Below are 22759 nucleotides of genomic sequence, written 5' to 3' on the forward strand. Positions count from 1 at the left end.
GAGTGGTCCCTGAATGCGGACCTGGCCAAAAGGGATCTGGGCCAAAAACATCAGATGGGACGCACGAGACCACTATGGCTGGGGAACCAGCAGGAGACATGGGGGACCCTCACGGGGCTCCATCCCACTGGCTTGCACCTCACCCACGTGCTCTGCTCTAGGACCCTTGAATGTGCTGCAGGAACCATGGGGCAACAATGAGCTCCAAGAGATGGGAGGGTCTGGCCCAGCAGCTGGCGAGGAGGGGCCGGCTGCCAGGTCAGGGCCGGGGCCCGGCAATGGATTCTGAATACTGCTCTGTGCAGGGCGGTCGGCTTTAACTCTCTTCAAACATCAAATCTCAGTGTTCTACAGTCAGAGACATCCTGAACCTGTCACAGCATGTAGGCGCAAAGGAAACCACATGAAAAGAAACTCCCTTTGCCCAGGCTGGGCTGGGCTGACTTGTTTGTTTGTTTTGAGTGTTGTTTTCTTTTAATGCTTTTCAGGATCAAAGCCCTTTGCTGGATTTTTTGGTGCCGTGGTGAGAAATGTAGTCTCCAAGCAAAGGTCATTGGACCAGACTCTTGGATTTAGTGACGGGGGAGGCTGTAATTTTTCCTGCTGGCAGCATCGGGCCACTGGAGAAAATTATAAAAGAGACATTGTGCCTCGCTGGTGCATAAGCTGACACCAAGGAGATAGAATGAATGGAAAGTGACGTTTATCCTACTTCGAGTTAGAGTTGTTTGCCCAAATGAGGGCAAAACAATTTTCAGGGCCAAGGAGACTCATCAGGGCAATGAATCAATGGTGCCAGGATTTTGAACCATACTCGTAGAATGTTTTCTTTTATCTCCATGCTAAAAATCACCCTATGTCACTGTTTTATGTAACAATGTGCCTCAACCAGTTGAGCAGGGTCACTTTGCAATCTCTGTGCCCCTGAATGGTGATGGGGACCCCACCGGGGCGATCCTGGCATGCAGACCATCTACATTCCCAGGACCTTGGGCCGGCCTGGACACAGCTGGACAGGGCTGGGCTGGGCCCGAAGGCCACCGCAGAAAGGGACTGAACAAAAAGGGACAGGAGTGGCTGCTCCCCGATGACGAGTCGGGGGCCCAGGCAGAGTGAACCAAAGAAATCTTGCCTGTGCAACTGCAGAGGACCCTCCAGGGGCAGGACCCAGCTGTGGACGGCAGTATGGAGGGCTGCCTGTCAGCGGCGGCCTCCTGACACTGTCTCAGCTGTGGGTGGGCAAAGACACAGCCTCAGACAGGGGGCCCCACGAAACCAAGAGCGGTTGTCCTGCATCTCTGAAGGGAGGAGGCTGGGGCTGATGCCAGGCCCCCGGGGCCCCCTGAGAGGGTGGCGGCAACTCCCACCATGACGGGACCATACGGAGGGGTTGCCGTGACCTGATTTATAAGCTAGAAACAGATCTGGTGCTCTCAGGATCGTTGGGACGGCTCTCACAACTGCTCCACAGCCCCCAGGATCAAATGACTTCCACACAGTCTGGGCAAATTCTGGTGCCAGCAGCCGGGAAGGACTTTCAAAGGCTGCCAGCCGTCACTGGAGGCCTCTTCTAGATGCCAAGGAGTAGAAAATTGCCCTCTTGCCTGGTGGAACATTGCTCTTCCTCCCATTACCAATGTAATGTTAATCGTGGCTCGTGGTGAAACCGAGGCCAAGGGGACTTCATACCTCACCAGAGAGGTTCCAGGGCTACGAGCTCTTTGGCTGGAAGGAACAGGAGCCTGGACGTCAGGAGACCCAGGCCCCGATCTTGGCCACAAAGCCAGCACCCCACTCCACAGAACTTGGGGTATGTCCCTCCTTCCCCTAGCTGGGCCTACAGGCTGACCTGAGCCCAGATCTGAAGAGCCGGGGGGTATGGGCTTCACGTTCTGGCTCACTTGTGGTGTGCAAGCAGGGACAGGACTAATTGCCCTCCAGGTATCTGGGTGGACACTCCTCACCCCCAGAAATGTTCAGTCCCCCTGGCTTGTGAGAATAGTGGAAGTTGTTAGCTTGATCTGGCCGGAGGCCTTGACTTGGGGGTCTGGAGAGAATCCACGTGGGAAATGACTCTCACCCTGCAGGGAAATTCCCCCTAGATGGTTGTGATTGCTAATAGTGACATTCACAGTGGCCCCCCTCACCAGGGAGACAGGCACTCCTGGGAAGTCGGGCTAAGAGGCCACCCTCTTCATGACCTGCCAGTCTGTCCCCTTGGCTGTTGGAGCAGAATGGCCATAGGTCCCCACAACAATGCATCTTAAGGCTCCTTTATCCCGCTTTGCTCTTCTAAGACCCCACACATCTGGATGGAAGGCACTGGTACGGTCCTGGGATCCTCGTTTGACAGGTGAGAAGACAAACACACTGAGATTTGTTCAAGGTCATGGACCAAACTTGTGGGAACCCCAGGCCCAAGGCTGACTGCCTATCATCTGGTTCACAGCACTTTCTCCTTCCCTCCCTTGTCTCCCTCTCTCCCATCAATCACTAGAGGCGCTGCCTAGGGAATACCAGATAATCAGACTCTCCAAAATACCCGGATGTGGAAAAGGTTTTTGTTGTTGTTGTTGTTGTTGTTTTGATCTGGTTTTGGTTTTTTGTTTTTTTTTTTGGTTTTTTTCACTTGCCTTTACATGCTGGGAAGCCACAGCCAGAAAATGAGTATCATGAAGCTCTTAGCTGCTCTTCAGAATCTGAGATGTGGGGTGTGTGTGTGTGTGTGTGCATTCATATGTAATGTATATATACACGTGTACATGCACGTACACATGTACCCATTTCTGTGTGTGATGGGAACTTTGTTTTTCAGCTCAGAATTGAAGCATCTTCTGGACTATATGAATGATAGATCCTAGATTCTGATAGTCTGATCGTCACACACCTTTTTCTTCCCGAATTAAAGACTTTCTCAAGTCAAGGAGTTAAAAAAAAAAAAAAAAAAAGAAGAAGTTACTCAGTGATCAGGAATGAATATAATTCAGGGGAAAGAACTAGGAAAGGCGACATGAGCACATGTTGGAGTGGGGGTGTTGTCACCACCTGTATGAGGTGACCCTTGCGGTAGGATGGTGGTGACATGGTGACCATCCTCCACCATCACAGAATGATGGCTCCAGGTCTGGGCTGGGCAGGCCCCAAGCACTGCGGCCTTCCCGGAACACCCCCCCAGACTTCAGGATAAGAAGCGTTCTGGGACCTCTCTCTGCACCACTTTTTTTTTTTTTTTTTCCCATCAAATGAACCATTCTCCCATAGGGGATCATTCCTCTGGCTCATTTCCACTAGGCAGAGAAAGAAAAAAGAAATTTTATGCAGAAATTGTTCTTTATATATTCAGAGTCTTGCCTAATACATGCCATTGGATGTGTCTCATTTTCCTGTTTATCTGCAGCTGAAATTCCTCCCTGTCTCCTGAGCAGGACTGACAAAAGACGTGCACAGGTGTCCCTTACGATACGTGAAGAAATGAGCTCAAGACCTTTTTGGGCCTCTATTCAGCTTGTCACAATTCAACCCCATTTTCCTGAATGGCTTGTTTAACTTGCGGAGAGTATCAGATGTACTGCGATGTAAATAATATTCGAACAAGAGGGAGATTACTAAGTTGCCAACTCAAAAGGCATTTTGAAGATACCCCATTACCCTGTTGAAATATCCCTCACATTAGTGTGCTTGGAAAACTCTTTGGATTAAGTAATCGCTCTAAAACAACACGGACCGTTCAGCAAGCAGGAACACCCCCCCCCCCCAGCTTGACATTTAGCACTTAAAGGACTTTAAAAACTCCAGACAGCCTTATCAACTCACAGACAGGGGCACCAAATGTCAGGTGGGTTGCTTCTGCCTCGAGACCACAGGCTAGAGCTCGGGATGAGCAGAGGCTCCAGTTAAGTGCTTAAAGTATTAAGAGAATCTGAAAACCAAGTTCACACCATTAGTCACATGGGTGCTGGCTTTTGATCTACAATGTGTGTTTGCAGCTTGGTCTTTGTCAAAAGTGTTTTAAAAGCGAGGTGGGGTAAGGGAGGGGGCAGAGAATGACATGTTTATAATTCTTCTGCTGGATATAATAGATTAAGAAGGGCCTAGTAACGGGCCTGGGCCAATGAGCTTTCCAAACATCTGATTTTCCCCTTAAACACAATTAGCTGTAAGAGGCCACCAGAAGGGAAAATAGAACAGCTCTAATGTGAAGAAATTGCTGGCTTGTATTCATCAGACAAACAGAATGGGCAATTAAAAAGGCACTAGATGAGAAAGTAGCTTTTTTTCCTATTTAAAACTACAGAAGCCAATCTTTGATCTCCTGGAAGAACAATGGGTGAAAATTGAATTATTTTTGTTTTCAATTAACTTAGAGGCTTATTTCGATGGGAGAGAAAATAATCTTCCATTGGATAAGACACAGTGCTTTCCAAAGCACTCTCTGAAGTCGTCCTCCTAAGGGCACCAGGAACGGGATACGACTGTGCCCATTTTATAGATTAGGACATAGAGAGGACATAGGACAAGAGCCCTGATGCGCCACATGCTCTATGAATGTGTGATTTCAAGCCTGCTTCTTGGGGTTGGGGTAGTTACGAGTACAAATGAGAATTGAAATGCAAGCCACCTGACTACTAGGAGGTCTGCAAGAATTCAAAACCAGAGCAAGACAAACACCCCAGACATTTGATGGAGATGCTCTTTTCCTGGGTAATCAAATAGGTTGGATCCCCCACTCATTCTGCCTAGCACACAATACAGATCGCTCTTTATGCCTTCATGCCGATCTCAAATCAAAGTTCTAGAGTCAGAGAACCTTCGCTTAATCCCTCCATGTCAGAGGTGTATGGCACTGACCCTCAGTTTCCACCTTGAGATAGAAGGTTAGCACTGACCTGTAGGCATTATCAGGAAGATACATTATGCTGAGGCCATAAAGTGCTTGGTACACGCTGTGGGTTTCATAAAGAATTGTTTGTCCCCGGTGCCATATTGGAAATTGCCTCAGGAGAAGCTCATTGTGTGTGGCTGTCCTTGGCTCACCTGTATTCCAGGAGAGACAGATCCTAAAAAGGTAACGCCTGGTTTCCTTGTGTCTAAATGCTATCATGAAGAGGAGCCCCATTTCTTATTGGACTTGGGCAATCGCGTAATCATGCCACATTGCCTACATTCTGACGGGATACCCCACCCATGCCAGGCCCTGTGGGGTGCGGGTTGGGTGCTGCAGGAAACAGATTCTCATGATCCTTCCTTAACGCTGTAATGGCCGCCCCAACAACACGGTGTGAGGATTTCGTTCCTAAGTGTATCCTATATCCTAAATAATCAGACTTAACTGAATGTGTTATACTTAAGTTTTACTTCTTATTGGCGAGCTAATCTAATCTTCACTTTAGAAATGAGTTTGCCTGGAGTCTTCCTCTTTTCAGTTTTTCTTCCATGACACGCTGTTATGGAAGTGCCCTATTTATGTCCCAACCCAGTCAGCCCCATTTTGACCATTAAGTCCACATATATTTATTGAGCATCTGCTACATGCGTACAGGTATTCTGCTAGGTATTGGGGACAAGTTCCTGTGGGCTTGCTTGCATTTTATTTATTTTTTTTAAGATTTTATTTATTCATTTGACAGACAGAGATCACAAGTAGGCAGAGAGGCAGGCAGAGTGTGTGTGTTGGGGGTTGGGGGGAAGCAGGCTCCCCGCTGGGCAGAGAGCCTGATGCGGGGCTCGATCCCAGGACCCTGGGATCATGACCTGAGCTGAAGGCAAAGGCTTTAACCCACTGAGCCACCCAGGCGCCCCTTGCTTGCATTTTAGAGTGAGAAACAAAAAGACAAATAGCTTCCGATCTGCTAGGAAGAAAAACACCAGGGTTGAGAGAGGACGAGTTAAGATTCAATGAGAAAAAAAAAAAAAAAAAAAAAAAAAGATGCACCGAGCAGTGAATGCATCTCAGAGGGAGACATTCAAGCGGAAACCTAACCAAACTCCCCTTTCAGGGGAGTACTCAGCAGAGGGTACTCAGCAAAATTTCCCTTTTAAACCCAGCCTAAGCCTAATAGCCCAAGCAGTGGACTTCTGACATAGTACCCTTAACCCAGCAAGGATCTGGTTGCTATTTCCATTTTTTACACCCACATACAAATACACACTCCTGGGTACATATTGTTTTTCTGTTAAACCTCGAGTCGGTCTATCTCTGAGATGATATTTTATAACACAAGATAAATGTCAGTTAGGGCCCAGGACTGCTAAACGTCAAATCTTTCCAAACACCCATTTCTGGAAAACATAAATCACCTCCATTTGCTTCGGTGATGGATGTGAACATGGCAAGAGTTCCTCCTTTACCTCATGCTCAGTAATCTACAGCAACTTCTCCACTGCCTTTACATTTTCTGTAACTCTAGGCAGGTTTTCGAGACTGTGGAAAGCTCCCTAAATCATGGAGATGCTCCTTCCCTGCTTGCGAGTGATTTGTCCAAGATTTCCCCCAAATGGCTGGGCCAGGAGAACAGGACCCTCCCAGCTCAGTGTGGCTCTGAGAAGGGAGCCAGAGAGCAAACCTCCAGAAGGTTTTTGTCCGCAGTTGGAGTCCATCCCACCAGAAGGGCTATGGTGGGAAGAGGGTGTCCCACCCAGGATTACAGATAAGACCACAGAGCCAAATCCTAGAAGAGGAGCTTTCCACCAGGAGCTGTGCTGGGAGATTAGGCAGATTTTTTTCTATCAAGTCAGTGAGTGAAGGAAAGAGCCAATAAAAATTATATTACTAGGGCGTCATCTTGTCTTCTTGCTATTAGTCCATTTATTCCATGGAAATTGTTACCTTTAGGGTGATTATGCGCACACACTGACATAATGGTGACCACACCTACCTATGAAACATTATCGCCTTGTATCCGTGCTTTGAAAAGACCAGCCAAATTTGTGGAAGGCCCTTGTGTACGGAGAAACTATTGTCTTGGGGAATTTTTAAATTACTTGACTTTCCCACAGGGAAAAGAGAAGCTGGCCTTCTGTGCTCTGACGTTGTGTGAAAGGAAAAGATACAGCTAATTTTATTGCAATATTAGATTATCTGGGGATTGTTTATTTTCCATGGCTTCTCCAAAAAGTCATAAAAGATCTGGAATCCTGGTTTGCATCGAGTGTGTCCGTTTTCAATTCCTAGGCTGTCCATAGTCTGTGGCTGGTGTCTTTGCAGACGTTTGCATGGGAAGTGGTTGGTGTATTTTACCCTAAATGGACTTGGGACATTCCAAACGAGGACGGAGAACTTTCCCAGGATGTTTCAGTAATCGGTGCATGTGACGTCATCAATGACCTGGGCGTTTGATTTGATCTTCAGTTCTCTCCAGCCCCAAAATACCAAATCCCCTTCTTGCAACACACAGTCAAGTTTTAATGGGCTTGTTCTGCTGCCATATCTAAGACGAGGATCAAGTTTGATATTCAAAGCAAGGTTTAAGTTACCGTAATTCCTAGAGAAGGACTAAGGCCATTAAAACTTGAACCAGGACTTCTGTCACCGCAAAGGGCAGATGGTTTTTAGGTTGTCTTTCGCCCCCCTCCGGACAACATGCTACCAACATGGTCATTGGAACACGGTTTATTTGGCTAGAACTGGAACAGTATTGACTCATTCCTTGAAACATAAAAACGCTGAGTTTTGGGGAGGCTGGGCACAGGAAACCTGACATTTGGTGGCCTTTTGACTCTGGGTCACAACTGCTTAAACTTCACAGGCGAATTTCCCTGTGGTGTGTGGGTAAAGCTCACGGTTCCACTGATTCTGGGCTGCTGTAGGCTTGCATGGTCACGTGAGGGCATTCATCGGAGCCGGGGATCCCCCTTGAGGAGCCTGAGACAGCCTGAGGTTTAGAGCCTTGGCAGTCTCTCTCATTTCTCTGGTTCTCAGCAGCCTCCTCTGTAAATTCTAGACGATAAAACTCTTGCCAAACAGGGAGGTTGTGATTATTAGATCAGACATTATAATACCATTCCTTTCCTTCTTTCCTTCCTTCCTCCATTTGGAGGTACCTTTGAAGGAGATTTAAAAAAGAAAAATCTAGCATTAGAAAACAGATGGGTACCCAAAAAAGTGTTATTAAATCATACTTCGGTATTAAATATATACAGACATTTATATGTATTACATATGTATGTATAAGTATATATCATGTATTATATATTATTATATATTACATGTAATATATTTATATGTGAAGATATCTATATTGTATATTACATATTATATACATATAACTTTGCTCCCAGTTTCTTATTGACTCTTCCCCGTGCTCCCACAGTGTGGACACTACAATCACCACATTTTACAGATGAAAAACTTGAGGTTCAAACAAGTTCATCAACTTGCCAGAAGTCTTAACTTCTGATCACCAGCTGGACCCACCTGAAGCCAGATGAGTCTCATTTCCAAGTTTACCTTCTTTCTACAGGTCCAAATTCGAGTAGGTAAAGGCAGATGGTTTACTCCAATCAAAATCTAAAAAAGAAGCAAAGGCGGACAGTACAGATCAGTGGTTCTCAAATCTCAACGAATCTAGGAGAAACATGGAATGCTTTATTAAAACGAAGAGCCTCCCCACGCAGCCCCAGAGCTTCTGACTCAGCAGTTGGAAGGCAGGGCCTAGGAATCTGCATTTTTCTCGAACACCATTTCCCCAGCCCCCTCCCCAAAGGTGTTGGATTTCAGTTGTCCCAGCTTCTCAGTTTAAGAAACAGGAGTGAAAACTCTATTTATTAATGTCTCCCTTCATCCTACTTCCATGACACAAAAATAGGATACACCAAAGCTACAGGCGGCTCTGTGGGAACAGTGCTGGTCTAGGACAGGAGGCCCAGGGCCAAGTCGTCTGTCTGAGCGCTCGCCACTCGCGGGTGCTGCTGAATATCAGGGGTCATTTCTGCCCTGTGGCCACCATCATGCCATAGACTTTTGGATTTCTCTCTTTTTTTTTTTTTTTTTTCCAGAACACTGTGGAAGAAGGTTTATTCACTTGAACTCTGGAAGATCTCATCATCTACAGCATCCCCGTTCATTCCAGGAAATCTGAAACAAGGCTGACCTTTTGCCTGAGTCAAAAATATCGCGGGACTCGCCTGGAGGCTGGGCTTCTTCTGACTTACCTGAGCTCACCTGAACAGCCACAGACACTTCTCTCAGAAGGAATGGTTTAAAACACAAGTTCTAGTGGTCTGCTTCTTCCTGGAAGAGCCAACGGAAACCAACCTTCAGTGGCCTTCCAACTCCAGCTACATTAGAAGCCCCTGGAAGCTTCAGTTCAGACAGACTGCTGCCCCCTCCCCAAACTCAGACTCAGACTGAGTAGGTCTGGAGTAGGAATCAGGAATGTGCATTTCCCAGGGATGCTGATGCTACTGCTCTGAAAAGAACACTCAGAAAACCATTACCTTAGCATTAATTGTGCATCAAATTCAAGACCTTGAAACTCCCACAGAGGTGAGGAAATACCAGTCTTTGGCCTTGTTCTAGCTTGGGTAGAAAAAGGCTGACCCAGTTAACTTCTGTTAACTACATTTCTATAAAAGTGGTAGAAGAATTCATGATAAGGTTTCTAAGTGTGTTCAGATGAGGATAGAAAATGAGTGTTTGGGTGGCTCAGTCAGTTAAGTGTCTTCCTTTGGCTCAGGTCATGATCCCAGGATCCTGGGATCGAATCCCACATCCGGCTCCTTGCAAAGCAGTGAGCTCGCTACTCCCTTTCCCTCTCTCACTCCCCCTGCTTGTGCTCTCTCTTTCTCTGCCAAATAAATAAATAAAGTCTTAAAAAAAAAAAAAAGAAAGGAAGGAAGAAAGAAAAGGAGTGTCTGAATAAATAAAAGCAATTAAGCTTCTAAAGGAGCTTATTTGTGTCGCTCTTTGTCACTGCGAAGGTTCGGGAGACACACGTGGGACTTGTCTTTGGTTCCATATGCAGTTGCCAAAACAATGGTGACCGACTCGCATCTCTTTAATCCAAACTCAAGGAGGTTGCAATGAGATAATGCCCACGTTGGAATTCAGTTCTCGAGGATCTTCTCCAGGTGTGTATTATTTAAGTGTATTCAAAACACAACGCCATGCTTGATTTTGTTAAGTCTTTCGTATTCGCTGAGTATACAGTTAGGCGAATGGGTCCACAGGCTTTTGAGACCTCATCGTCATGTTGGGATCAAGTGGCTTCTCTGGCTATTTGTAGGCTGTCAAGACTGTGGAGCATCTCACCAAGGCTGGTGTGACCTTCTGTCACTCTGGTCAGTTCTTTAAACAACCTGAGAAAGGTGAAGTAGGGTTTGTTAGATAAAAATTCAACCAAGTAAATTTTAAACATGCAATCAGCTTTATTGAATGATGACTCGTGAATCCAGCATCATCGCATCTAGTAATAGAAATGAGCTCCCAAGGGCTACAGAAAAGAGAGCTTTTTAGAGACAGGACAAGGAACTCATAAATGAGGGGAGAAAAAAAAAAAAGATGTTTCAGGTGAGGTCACCTTCCTTTCAGGGACAAAGGGTCAATTAAGGAGGATTACCTCATCTTCCTATGGGGCAAAGAAAGGGCCTGTTTGGCAGATTATGTCATTGGTGCTGACCAGAAAATTCCAGACTGACTGGTTAAGATTATATTCCTGGGGAAGGCTGAAACTGTAATTAGGTTAGATATTAAGTCGTGGTGGGCTTAGCACAAGTGACTCCATTGTGGGCCTATTTCTTCTTAACAGGTTTGAAGATTTAGAAATCTAGATTTAAGAGAAAAATGTTTGGCTCCTGATATGTGGGAAGTGTAACTCTTCCCTACTGAAGACTGGGGGATGGGTAGCTCGTTGGGTCTCCGGCATAATAAACGTTTTCTGTGAATGCTGTCCTTTCACTTGAGGAAAGTAGTGTGAAAACCCGGTTTTTAACTGTGACCAGACATTCTATAAAAAGATTGTCATTTCAGGACTTGGGGTCATATTGTACCTGGGAGAAGCTTAGTGTGTCTGACTCCATGTTCCTTCTGTTTCTCTTACTGCCAGGGCTTTAGTTTGGAAACTCCTGCTTAGCTCTGCACGTAGGCAGGTGACAGCTAAATCTGCAAAAGCTGCTTTTCACCCCAAATCTACCTCTCCCAAGAAGATAAGGAAGTACATTCAGAAATGACTGTGCTATGTTTAAGACTTTCAGGAATGACATGACCAGATTCCTGTGCACAAACATCGAGTGACCAAGAACAAATAAGTTACTTGTCCTTCCTCAATGTCTCCAGACATCAGTCACCTTTTGACTCTGACTCCCTCCTGCTTCTCCCTCTTCCTAGCATAAAACAAGCTCAACTATCATGCCTGGGGAGATGGTCCTTTGAGACAAGCCTGCCATCTCCTTGATTTGCTGCCTTTCAGAATAAGTCCCTTTCCTACCCCAACTTCTTGCCTCTCCACTTATTGGAGAGAGCAGAACAAACGTGGACTCGGTTACCGTATCTGTGAAATGTCACGCAATGGTCCCATTGTTTGAAAACTCTGTTGACAGATCACATTATCTACACACTTGTAGCCATTTGGGCAAAATTCAGAAGATGAAAAATGACCAAAGTTAAGGCTTCCATTCTTGGTCTCATAAAGTAAGGTTCTATCTCCAGGGCAGGCAGAGACCCATGACAGTGTGCATTTAGGAAAATATTTTCTGTCTTATATGTACGAAATGTTATTTCCCTGTTTGGTGCTTATCTCTGAAGTCCCTTTTAACTCTAAGAATTTCTGTGTTTTATATATCCTTTTTCCTCAAAGTGATAAAAAACAAATTTTAAGATTTTACTTATTTACTTGAGTTGGGGGGGAGTATGAGCAGAGGGGGCAGAGGCAGAGGGAGAAGCAGACTTCCGGCTGAGCAGGGTGTCCAAGGTGGGGCTCGATCCCAGGACTCTGAGATCACCACCTGAGCTGAAGACAGACCCTTAACCCACTGAGCCACCCAGGTGCTTGTCCTTAAAGTGATAAATTTATTCTCATTTGGTTTGGATAGAAATAACAATGTTGTGCTTGAAAAGAAATGTTTTGTCAATGAGAGAGCAGTATGGGCTTTCTGGAATCTGGAGTGGGGATATGGGTAGAGGAGAGAGGCATTGAACGGTCAGTGGTTCACCTATTGGAAAGGCAGAAAAAACATCAGAACATGTATAACTGAGGGTAAAGAAGGAAATAGATAAAAGGATGTCAGACCTTATAAAAAGCTTCTTGATCTCCCTGGCAAGAAACTGAAGCAATGACTTAAAATATAGGGTCCCAAAGGAAAAAAAAAAATTGACATGATAGTTTTCTTAACTGTTTGTTTGTTTGTTTAACTTGACCAAGACAGAAGCAGTTTCTTTAAAAGAATCTTTAATAGGATACTTTCTTTCTTTTTAGAGCCCCCGCCCACAGTGTTGCTTGGTCGGTTTATAAATTTACACACACGCAGAAGGAAATGAGAGCAGGCCCCATACATGCCCCATTTAATGTCGGAAAGTTTATTGCTGACTCCAAGGTCCAGGTGCAAAACTAGAAAAATCATTTGGATCAACCCATTTCAGCAACCCTAAAGGGGTTGTTTGGGCTTTATTTTCTTACTTTTTTTAAACTTAAGATTTTGCAAGGAAAACACACGCACCCAAGTAGCTCAGAACTGACCCATATACCGAAAGAACTATGCACCACTTACTAAGTAACCACAGATAATATCAAGGTGTAGCTCTACACTACTTATTAACTATTAACTCTGCAGAATGAGTAGAAAGAGGCCCAGCCTAGACCAGGACCAAGGTCTCGTCCTGTGTCAACACCCCAGTGTTTCTTCGCCCACGGGTCTGCCTTGGTGTCTGTCCGCAGTAGTCTATTTCCTCTCTTGACACGAGTCCCATCTTACTGTCCCTTCCTTTAGTTTCAGGTGATATGTTCATTGCAGAGAGTTCTTTGTTCCCTTGACGAAGATTCAGCCTAAAAATCTAAACATTTGTTAGCAAACTCAGTATCCGTTGATTGGGCTAATCCTCTATTTGCTACAAAAATGCAGAAATTCTGGAGATTTCCGTTATTCCTCCTAAGAAACGCAGCTCTCTTTGTACTAAATAATGGGAGGAATCTTGACATAGTCCTGATCTGGGGAGCAAAGACATCACCTTCGGTCTAACCCTCTTCCCAACACAGCAGACAGTTTAGCTGGTTATATCTTACTTTGCCAGCTTCACCAGTTGTGGGAGCAAGAGGCTGCTTGAACCTGCCCCTCACCGGGCTTTACTGTGGACCAGTGAAGCCCCGCTTCTTTGTGGCTATTGTGCAACATTATGTTATAGTTACCTCTGTTCTTCCTGGTTTACAGATTCCTAACTTGTCATAGTGATAAATGAGAGCACAAAATTCTTTTATGAGACCCAAATCATTCAGACAAAAGAACGTGAATAAACATCCGATCCCTCCACTTCCCGTGCTGCCCAAACTTTCTAGTTACATTAGTTAGGGGAGGCTCAGTGTGACATCGCAGCAGGGTCTACCAGATTTTCTCCAGACTCAGCCCCAGGAGAGGAGGCGAATTTAGGGACAGAAATGCTAAGTGTGGAATCAGACCCAGGAACTACCTGTGGCTTTTGGATGGAAGTGATGAACTAAGAGGACAGATGGTGGTCAGGAACCGTGTTCACAATTAGAAAACATTTCCAGAAGGATGGACTGCTATATTGTGCAACAGTTTATGGACCTGATAAGTTTCTTAATTATGCGCCCGTAGACTGTTTCAAGTTAAGACTACGGGAAAGGGTGGGAGCCTTTTTATAAAATAAATCAATGAGAAAATTAGATTCATTTCGCTAAAATTCAGCTTGCAGTTATGAGTAAATGTGGGGGCACATATTTGTCCATCAAGTAAGAGCATATATAGTGACCTGGATTCCATCTGAAATCAGATTTTAATCCAGAGATGCTATGTTATGGAAAATCCAAGGCAGGGTAGATTTTTAATCCACTGGCAACTCTTTAACGATCTGCTGTGATTTATTACTGACAGTGGCATTGAGACCCACACTTTTAGCTCCTTCCTCTCCATGCATTCAACCTTCAATTTTGCGAAATTTAACCTCTGAAATCTAAAACTTATGCACTGTCCACATCATTACGAATCACTTTGAAAATTCTGAAGTATAAAGACCATGCCTCAATAAAACTGATTGTTTCGAGGCCATTAATCAACACTTTTTAAAAGATGCTATCAACAAGTGACTAGTTATGCTCATTTCATTCTTCCTGGCAAACAGAACCCCTGTTTTGCTCACCCACTTGCAAAGTGATCAGGTCCTTCAACAGAGGCTGGAATCTTCCTCACCCCCAAAGGTGAAGTGGACCAGTCTCGGTAAATCAAGTGACACGAAAATGCTTCCAAATGGTGAGTCTTGAGGGGAAGTCTCTGGAAGGGTATCTGAGGACAGACTTCCACAAGACCCAGCTGTAGGAGGTGTTCATGACCCCTGCACTTGGGAAGCACCTGCCATGGTGGGCTGCCCAGCCCAAACACCTGGACAACACATGAACGACACAGAATTGGCCAAGGTCCCTGGGTGTGTGATGGCATTCAGACTTTCGCTTATGTGAGAAACAGTTCTTATAATTTAAGATGATTTCATTGGGCTATTACTTTCAGCAGCAAGTGTTTTTAGGCTATAGGTAGTGTATAGCTTAGACCCTGTCAGGGTACAGACCCATTATCCATTTTATATGTTCATTTGCTGCAGAAAAAAATTCTTCAAATATATCTCACGACACAATGAGATTTCTCAGTGATTTAATGAACAATGATAGAATAGAGTTCTGTGCCTATTTCTGTTGGACATCCACTCAGTTGCAGAAGAGTGAAATTTATTCCTTTTGCATCTCAGGTCGAAAATTCACATTTTAATTTCATGTTCAGCTCCAAACTTGTTAGCATATTGTGATCTAGCATTGCTAATTGAGCTCACTCAGCTTATTAAAAACTGTTAGCAAGACATTAGTGACATCGGATAGACTCATCATAAATCTAAGAGCCATTACATCCATGAGATTTCCCTACCGGCCTAAGCTGTACTTCTTCCTTTCTGCGAACAACCAGTAAACTTTTGTAGTAGGTATTAGGTTGATCCATGTGAAATTATCAATTTTATAGGTTAAAAAATCATTGAAAACCTTCAACTTTGTGAGATTCAACCTCTGAAATCTAAAACTTATGCACTGTCCACATCATTATGAATCACATTGAAAATTCTGAAGTATAAAGACCATGCCTTGATGAAACTGATTATTTCGAGGCCATTAACAGTTTTTAAAAGATGCTATCGACAAGTGACTAGTTAAGCTCATTTCATTAAAGGTTTTTCCAAGCCAATATTCCTGTGCTGGCTTTTTTTTTTTTTTTTTTCCTGACATTCCATTGGATCTGTCAATACAAAATCTACTATTTTTAGCTTATGATTTTGTTTTAAAAGCAATATGGACTTTGACAAACCTCAAAATACTTCCTGGTGCACATGCCACATGGTTTATAAGATCGTAATTGGGTCCTATTTGCCTGGTTGACTATGTCATAGGATTAGTAAAATACAACATCCACACCCTTCAGTCCCTCAAACAACTGAATTATAAAGATGTCTCTTTATCTCAGCCTTGGCATGAGTTCGTCGGGGGTGTTGCTCATTTGTTCTCAGATTCTTTTCTGAACTCAATATTCAGATAAGGGCTTTAGTTATCTTTTCATTAGAGACTGAACAAAGCATTCTAATTCTTCCACATGGCTGGTTTCTCCCTCACGGGTGAAGACACAAGTTCTATGTAGCTTCAAGGTCATTTCAACCTTCAGACTTTGATGTGGACCTGTTCTACCGTAGATGTCAGCCCTGTGACGTTAGTAAGTGAGACCCTCTTGTTCACCACTGGGCACATGGGATGGAATACAGGGCCTGACCCAGTGTAGCTGTTCACGAATTATTTATGAGAAATCAAGCCAGAAATGAAGCTTCTCTATGGCTCTGCTGGTCAAGGCTACTCGTCTTCTGCGTATTGACATGAACCATGGAAAACGGTTGTTTCTGTAGCTGGAGAGCCAAATGTTGGCAATTTGGTACAGGTCAACCCATAAGAAATGGAGGCCCAGAAGGTTTAAGGTTGTAAGTTGGCCGAGTTGAAATTAGGGTACAGGCTCTTTCCACATAGCCTGTTTATCAAGAAGGGAGAGTCAACGTTGTTGCTATGATGGCGGCATGGTTGCTCCTTGGTGTCCCTTTTGTCGCATATTATGCCAGGGAGCTGTATGTCACAGGAAGTCAACAGTCCACACCCCTCTGAACAGGCTGCTTGACTTGCAGGGAGGTGTCTGCCACTGCCTTGGCTCTGCCTGGCTGCTTGCCAGCTGCACTACCCCCAACCTGAGTGTGGAGAGAACACTAGCAGAGCCAATAGAAGTCACCCTAAGGAGGAGGAAATTGAATCTGAAGGGATGAGGCAGTTGGCTCAAGGGCATATGGTAAGGCTCAAGGTCTCATAGCTTGCTTGCCCAAAGCTAGCAACTGCAGCCAACGGCACGTTTTGCTGAGGAACTCAAGGCCTTGATAGATCTTTCAGGGTGTGGGTTTTACACCCTGCATACCTAAAGAGACAATGGACTCGGTGCCTGTTCTGGTGAGCAGGCTCTGCCTGGGTCAGAACCAGGCTGCCTGTGGCTACTCTCTTCTGCCCGGGGGCGCTCTCTCTGGCAGACTCCCCCTTGGCTTCAGTCAACTGCCTTTAGGGAATAGAACCCAAACTGGGAGAGTGTTGCCTCAATAACCAAAGTGCCTCATTCTGATATTTTGAGCAGTTCTCTCTCTTTCTCTTTTTAAAAATTCTATTAATTTATTTGAGAGAGAGTGCACAAGCAGGGGGAGGGGCCAAGGGAGCAGGAGAAGCAGACTCCCCGCTGAGCAGGGAGCTGTATTCAGGATTTGATCCCAGGACCCCAAGATCATGACCTAAGCCGAAGGAGATGCTTTACTGATGGCCAATGCTTAACCGACTGAGTCGTCCAGGCATCCCTTGAGCCGTTTTCTTGCTCATTTGTCCTGTGCCTCAAGCTTCTGTGGATCTCCTGTGGGTCTCCTGATTGCTCTTCATCAGGTTTGGGTCTCCCACCTCATTCTACTGTCTGACATGTGTCCACAGGCTCTTTTCTAACTTCTTTTCCTCATTCCTGTCCTTTGTCTTTGCCTCACATTCTGACTTAGTGTCTTCCTCTAAGACTCCCACCCCCATACTTGCTGAACCCTTCAAGCTTTGCTTTGGATTTCCTGTCCCTACATCTACAGCAACCCAAACTCCAGAGGAACACAGCTTTGTCACTCACAGGAGTGCCTTTCTTCAGAATTCATCTTGATTTCTCCTCCTTGTAAGGTGGGTTGTAAGTTTATTCCCACATAGACACATGGTGAAAATATAGGTGTGTTCGGGGATTACTAACAGTGACTTATGTTTACATTACACTCTTACATTACATTATACTCTACATTACACTGATAAGTGAAGCACTTATCACATCTATACAAAAGCATTCAGAACATCCCAGAAGCCTAGAGTCAGAAGGGTACTCTAAGATCTATTCCCTAGTGCTGGCTGGAGTGAAGACCAATAGTGGGTTTGAGATCATTTGGAAAAAAATTCCATTTATTGCTTCCATTCAGAAGACCTGAGTCAGGAGCTCTATACATTATAAGAATCTGTTTTCCTAGTACTCCATGTGGTTTTGATGAATTGTCAGGTTTAGAGAGCACAGAGGCGCCCTATCTTCATCTCGAAAGGATGGTTAACTAGCTTCTAATTAAGCATCAACTGTCTGAGAAAACATCCTGTTTTGAAAGGCCGCCTCCACTCTGTCGTTGAGTACCTGTCACTGTTGGGAAGTGTGTCTGAACCAAAACCGAAGTTGGGCTATCGGATTATAAGCACAATTCAAATAAATATAAGACTCAACAACTGGACATTCCGGGGCTCTCAGGGGGTACCTTGGAGAATCTCAACAAATGTCAATAATCCGTCTCTTGGTAAAAAATTGTCTTCTTTTCAATTTGGGAAATTTTAATACCATACCTGATCAAAGGACAATGAGTTCCTCATTTTATTTTTTGTGTCCTTCAGGGAAGCTCACAATGGTTAGAAATGGGAAGGGAGGAAAGGTTTTTGAGATTCAATTTTGCTCTTCCTTCCCTTCTTGCCTTAAGACTCAAGTTTTCTGACAAGTCAGTGTTTTCATGAAATGCAGTGACTACTGTTTCTAGAACCAAACCTCCGTTGGCTTCATTGGAAAGAAATACTCAACTGGGGGCATTTCTCACACCTTCTGAAGCCACCCTGGAGGAAGGCCCTGAGCACCGGCAGGTGACTGTCATCTAACTTGGCCATCACATTGCGGGGGAAGTTCTTGCAAACCTGCTTTCCATAGCAGAAGGCATTAAGACAGGCCAACACTGTTCAGTCACTGTGGGGCTCTATTTATACAGCCAAGAGGGGAAAGAATTGGAAAATACACAGACAAATGAACTGAAGAATGTACAGTAAACTTCGTCTATTAAAGTTCCAGTGCAATGGTTGCCCATGAAATTATACTAATGAGGAACAGATACTGAAACAAACCTTCCATGTTACAGAATGTGACAACTTACCATAGCAAGGTTGATCATTCCCCAGGTGCCGTTGACCTTTTCTGTATCTGCAGAGCCCATTAACCCTTTGTGCTATCCCGGGACATGCCTGTCCCCATGATGCAGGAAACACTGTTGTCACCTTCAGGGATCCTCAACCTGTACATGTAAATGACCTCTGCATGTAGTTTTCTTGGTCTTATCCCGGAAATCTGGAAGGAGCCCTACAGAAGGGAGAGGGTTTACCTTACCAGAGCAAACGGGTGATTTTTAGTGAACACCTAATGTCACAAAACTCTGCTGATGTGTCTAATAATGGGAATCACCCAGGGTACTTGTTGAAAACATCAATTCGCATATTTTACCCTCAAACTACTACTACTACTAGCAGCATTTTCAAGGGACAGGCCCAGCATTGCCTGGGAGTTTGTTAGTAACTCTTACTCTTGGGTCCCATCTCAGAACTACCATACCAAACTACCATCACCTAAAATCCCAGGTGATTCTCGTGGGCATACATGTATGGAAAGGGCTACTGTTGACCAATTCTCCAATGCTGACGTTCACTCCCCTGGCTGCATGTTAGAATCACTTGCTTGTGTGTCTGGCTGTTGGGTTGCTGGTTTGATTGTGATGCAATGCCCAGGCCAGGGGCTGCAACCGGACACAGATTTGTTGTTGCTGTTATTTTTAAGTTACACTAATGTGCTGCCAAGGTTGGGTAACCACTCATTAGGGATAAGCTGGTAAGAGAGACCAGAGCTCCAGCTGTGTTCACACAGCAGGGGGTCCACCAGTTTGAACATCTCCATGACTCCAGCACCTACCTACACCTTCACACTCAACGAACTCCTCTCCTATGTGTCGCGCATGTATCCTGTAGCAGACAGACACAGGGATTAGAGGGCACGCAGGTTCATGACATTCAAACCTTGGAATTCATCAAGCAGTAGCCATGCACACAGAACTGTATATCAGAGAGAAGGGGATAAATAAGTGCCCACAGGGTTCTGTGCAAGTTCAAATTTGCACACATACATACACACATATCTACACACAAACGCATACTTGTTTCTACAGGGTGCAATAGAATTTCATGTGTCCTCATAAATTAAAGGATGTATAAGATCTGGGCATGTGGAGATGGGGAAAAAATACGAAAACAATAAGCTAAGAATAGCCAAATACTTTTGAACTTCAAACCCATGTGAGGCTTTCTTGGCATCAATAAATATATAAATACCAACACCTATATATATACCCATGCACATAAATATATATACATATATACCTATTCGCACCCATATTAAAGAAGCTTAAAATGTAGAAGAGGACTATAGAGAAGAGTATTTTCTTGTCTCTCCGGGATAACCGGAAGCTTCACTTTCTGAGCCTGGCTTCCTCGTCTCCCAGGGAAACTCAAATGCAATTAGGTTGTCAACCCTCTACCCTTATCACCCCAGCAGAATGGTCAGCTGTGACCTGGCGCTTACAAGCTACATCGGACAGACCTGTTCTTCCTGTTGATTTCTGGACAGAAGACCAGAATCTATTTAAAGCTCCATGTATGCACTTAAGCTACCAAGGTTTGGCTGAATACAAAAGATTCGCCTTGTCGGGTGCCCCTTGAGAGAAGGTGTGATCTAAACAGGTGCCCTAGAAGAAAAGAAAGTTCAGAGAGCCAAGAAATGTCCTGACATTCAGTGCCTACTGCAGTCCCAGACATGGGTGAAAGCAGAGAGAGACGGGCTTTGTCACAGACAGAGGAACCTCCAGAGAGCTCAGAGTCCTTCAAAGGCAGTTTCTTTTTTTTTTTTTTTTTTAAGATTTTATTTATTTACTTGAGAGAGAGACAGTGAGAGAGAGCATGAATGAGGAGAAGGTCCGAGAGAGAAGCAGACTCCCCATGGAGCTGGGAGTACGATGCGGGACTTGATCCCGGGACTCCAGGATCATGACCTGAGCCGAAGGCAGTCGTCCAACCAACTGAGCCACCCAGGCGTCCCCAAAGGCAGTTTCTGAAGTGCTCAGTATTGAAGCCCTGGGGTTTTCTGTGTCCATTGGAATCAGCGAGGGCAAGGAATTCCAAAAGCAAAAACTTTTTCAGAAAGTTTTAAGTAGGTCACTTTGTGTACCAGACCTTGAGTAATTCTGGCCGCTGGCTGGTAGCAGAGTCCACAGCACTATGCATCCCATCGGAATCAGGTTACCTTTCTGTTCTGTCCATGAAACTAGGGCAGGGGTCCATCCACAAACCCCGACAAAGGCACTGCCCAAGTGTTCCACATAGGCCACCTACCCTCTCCACCAAAGGAAGGATCACAACGGTCTAATGACCAGCTTCCCAACCCAATCTCCAGTAACTATAGACATTCTCTTTAAATATTTCAGTTGAGAGGGGAGCCTGGGTGGCTCAGTCAGTTAAGCATCCAACTCTTGATTTCAACTCAGGTCATGACCTAAGGTCGGGAGATGGAGCCCCACATGGGTTCCACGCTCAACACACAGTCTGCTTGGGATTCTCTCTCTCCCTCTCCCTCCCCCTCCCCAACTCACTCACTTGCTTGCTCACTCTAAATATATATCTATATCTATATCTATATCTATACACACACACACACACACACACACACGCACATATATAAAATCTTTTAATAAAATTAATTATTTAAGTTTAGTGTATAAAGACAGCTCAGAGTTCTTTCCTGAGTCTCTCCTTGTCTCCTCAGAGAGCAAGACTTCCTTACCAGCTTCTGTTAAACTGGTAGTAGGGTAGGAATGGTGCAGGAGAGTTAGTACTACTTCTAGTTAGTTCCTCTTCCCTTTATCTCGATACCTCACTGACTATAATTCAACCTTCACATTTATTTAAGTCTTTGGGTTTCAATCTACCCAAGCCATTCAACATCTGTTGGGTATTTCTAATACTTCGGGCATGGTTACTCCCCAGGGAAAGCTACCTGAAGTAGCTTCGGAAACACAGGGTCTTGGTAACAGGACGTTCTTCACAGGTAGAGACTGTAAGTGGAGAAACAGACTACAGACCCTGCCAGCATCCTAAGTCATAATTTGGCTCCATTTTATTGGCCTTATTAATGTTGAACATCAAACATAATGACATTCAAATGGTCATACCAAAATATATCCAAGATCAAGTCAACATGAGTTGGGGATTACCTGCCAACTTGGACTCCACCTGCCTTGTTGCCGTTACGTTAAGAAACAGAAACTTGATCATAATTCAAAGTTTAAAAGCCTCTGGACCTCTGGGTGAAAAACAAAACAAAACAAAACAAAAAAAACAACCTTTATATTAGCCAAAAAGCATGGATTTCATATTTACCATTAAATCATCTTCCTCCTTTCCCTGCATGACATCATTCATCCTCATTGTTGGCCTAACAGATATAATTCCCTCACGAGGAACAGACATACTTGCTTTAGAGGCACTCAGAGGACAAGCTGTGAGCACTACAGAAACCACATATTCAAGTGAGAATTTGGAGAAATGAATGCACTCGCCAAGCCCAGGGCTTGTGTCTTGCTCAGGATTTGCAAACTACCCATAAGAAAGGAGTGTTCTTCATGCTAAGGGTTCTTTTATATTGACCTTTATTTTCTATACATAAAACTCCCTGCCACTTTAAAGCATTATTTGTTTTCAGTGTTAGCACCAAAAAAAAAAAAAAAAAAAAAAAAAAAAAAAAAAAATCATAGCCCTTGCCAATAAGCGGTGGCTACAAGGGGACAAAAATTGCCTTTCAATAGATTCTTATCTTGTACCATTTCCAAACACGTAGGAGTCTCGGCTCTTTGTCTTGGAGGGTGTCTTGAATGCAGCTGGAGCAAAGCCAAAGAAGTATGAAGCACAGGCAAAGGAGGGGAAGCAAATCACCTCAAAAGGAGAGATGGCCCTGACCTCGCTCCCTGCTTCTGGGAAATTCTTTGATTATCTCTCATGACTTCTCCTCTCCAGCTCCTCAGCCCCACTCACAGCTGCCTTTTCCTGTTTGTTGATCACCCACCCACCACTTCAGCTCCCAAGTGTCCTCACAGAAGAGGGCCAGATCCCAAGTGGACCTCTCTGGT

At 44.6% G+C, this 22759-nt stretch overlaps 1 long non-coding RNA gene across 2 annotated transcripts; it reads right to left on the reverse strand.

Moving 5' to 3' along the window:
• Positions 1-9446: 9446 nt before the first annotated feature.
• Positions 9447-21936, reverse strand: LOC132020869 (uncharacterized). 2 transcript variants are annotated; one of them, XR_009405120.1, is made up of 4 exons: positions 21848-21936; positions 19498-19547; positions 18692-18894; positions 9447-10296 (listed from the first exon to the last, which is right to left on the reverse strand). It is a non-coding gene; the product is annotated as an uncharacterized LOC132020869 (long non-coding RNA). The 2 variants fall into 2 exon arrangements; XR_009405119.1 differs by lacking the exon at positions 9447-10296 and adding an exon at positions 12508-12985.
• Between the last annotated feature and the right edge of the window lie 823 nt (positions 21937-22759).

The sequence above is a fragment of the Mustela nigripes genome, chromosome 6, assembly GCF_022355385.1.
Source record: "Mustela nigripes isolate SB6536 chromosome 6, MUSNIG.SB6536, whole genome shotgun sequence".
Taxonomy (NCBI): domain Eukaryota; kingdom Metazoa; phylum Chordata; class Mammalia; order Carnivora; family Mustelidae; genus Mustela; species Mustela nigripes.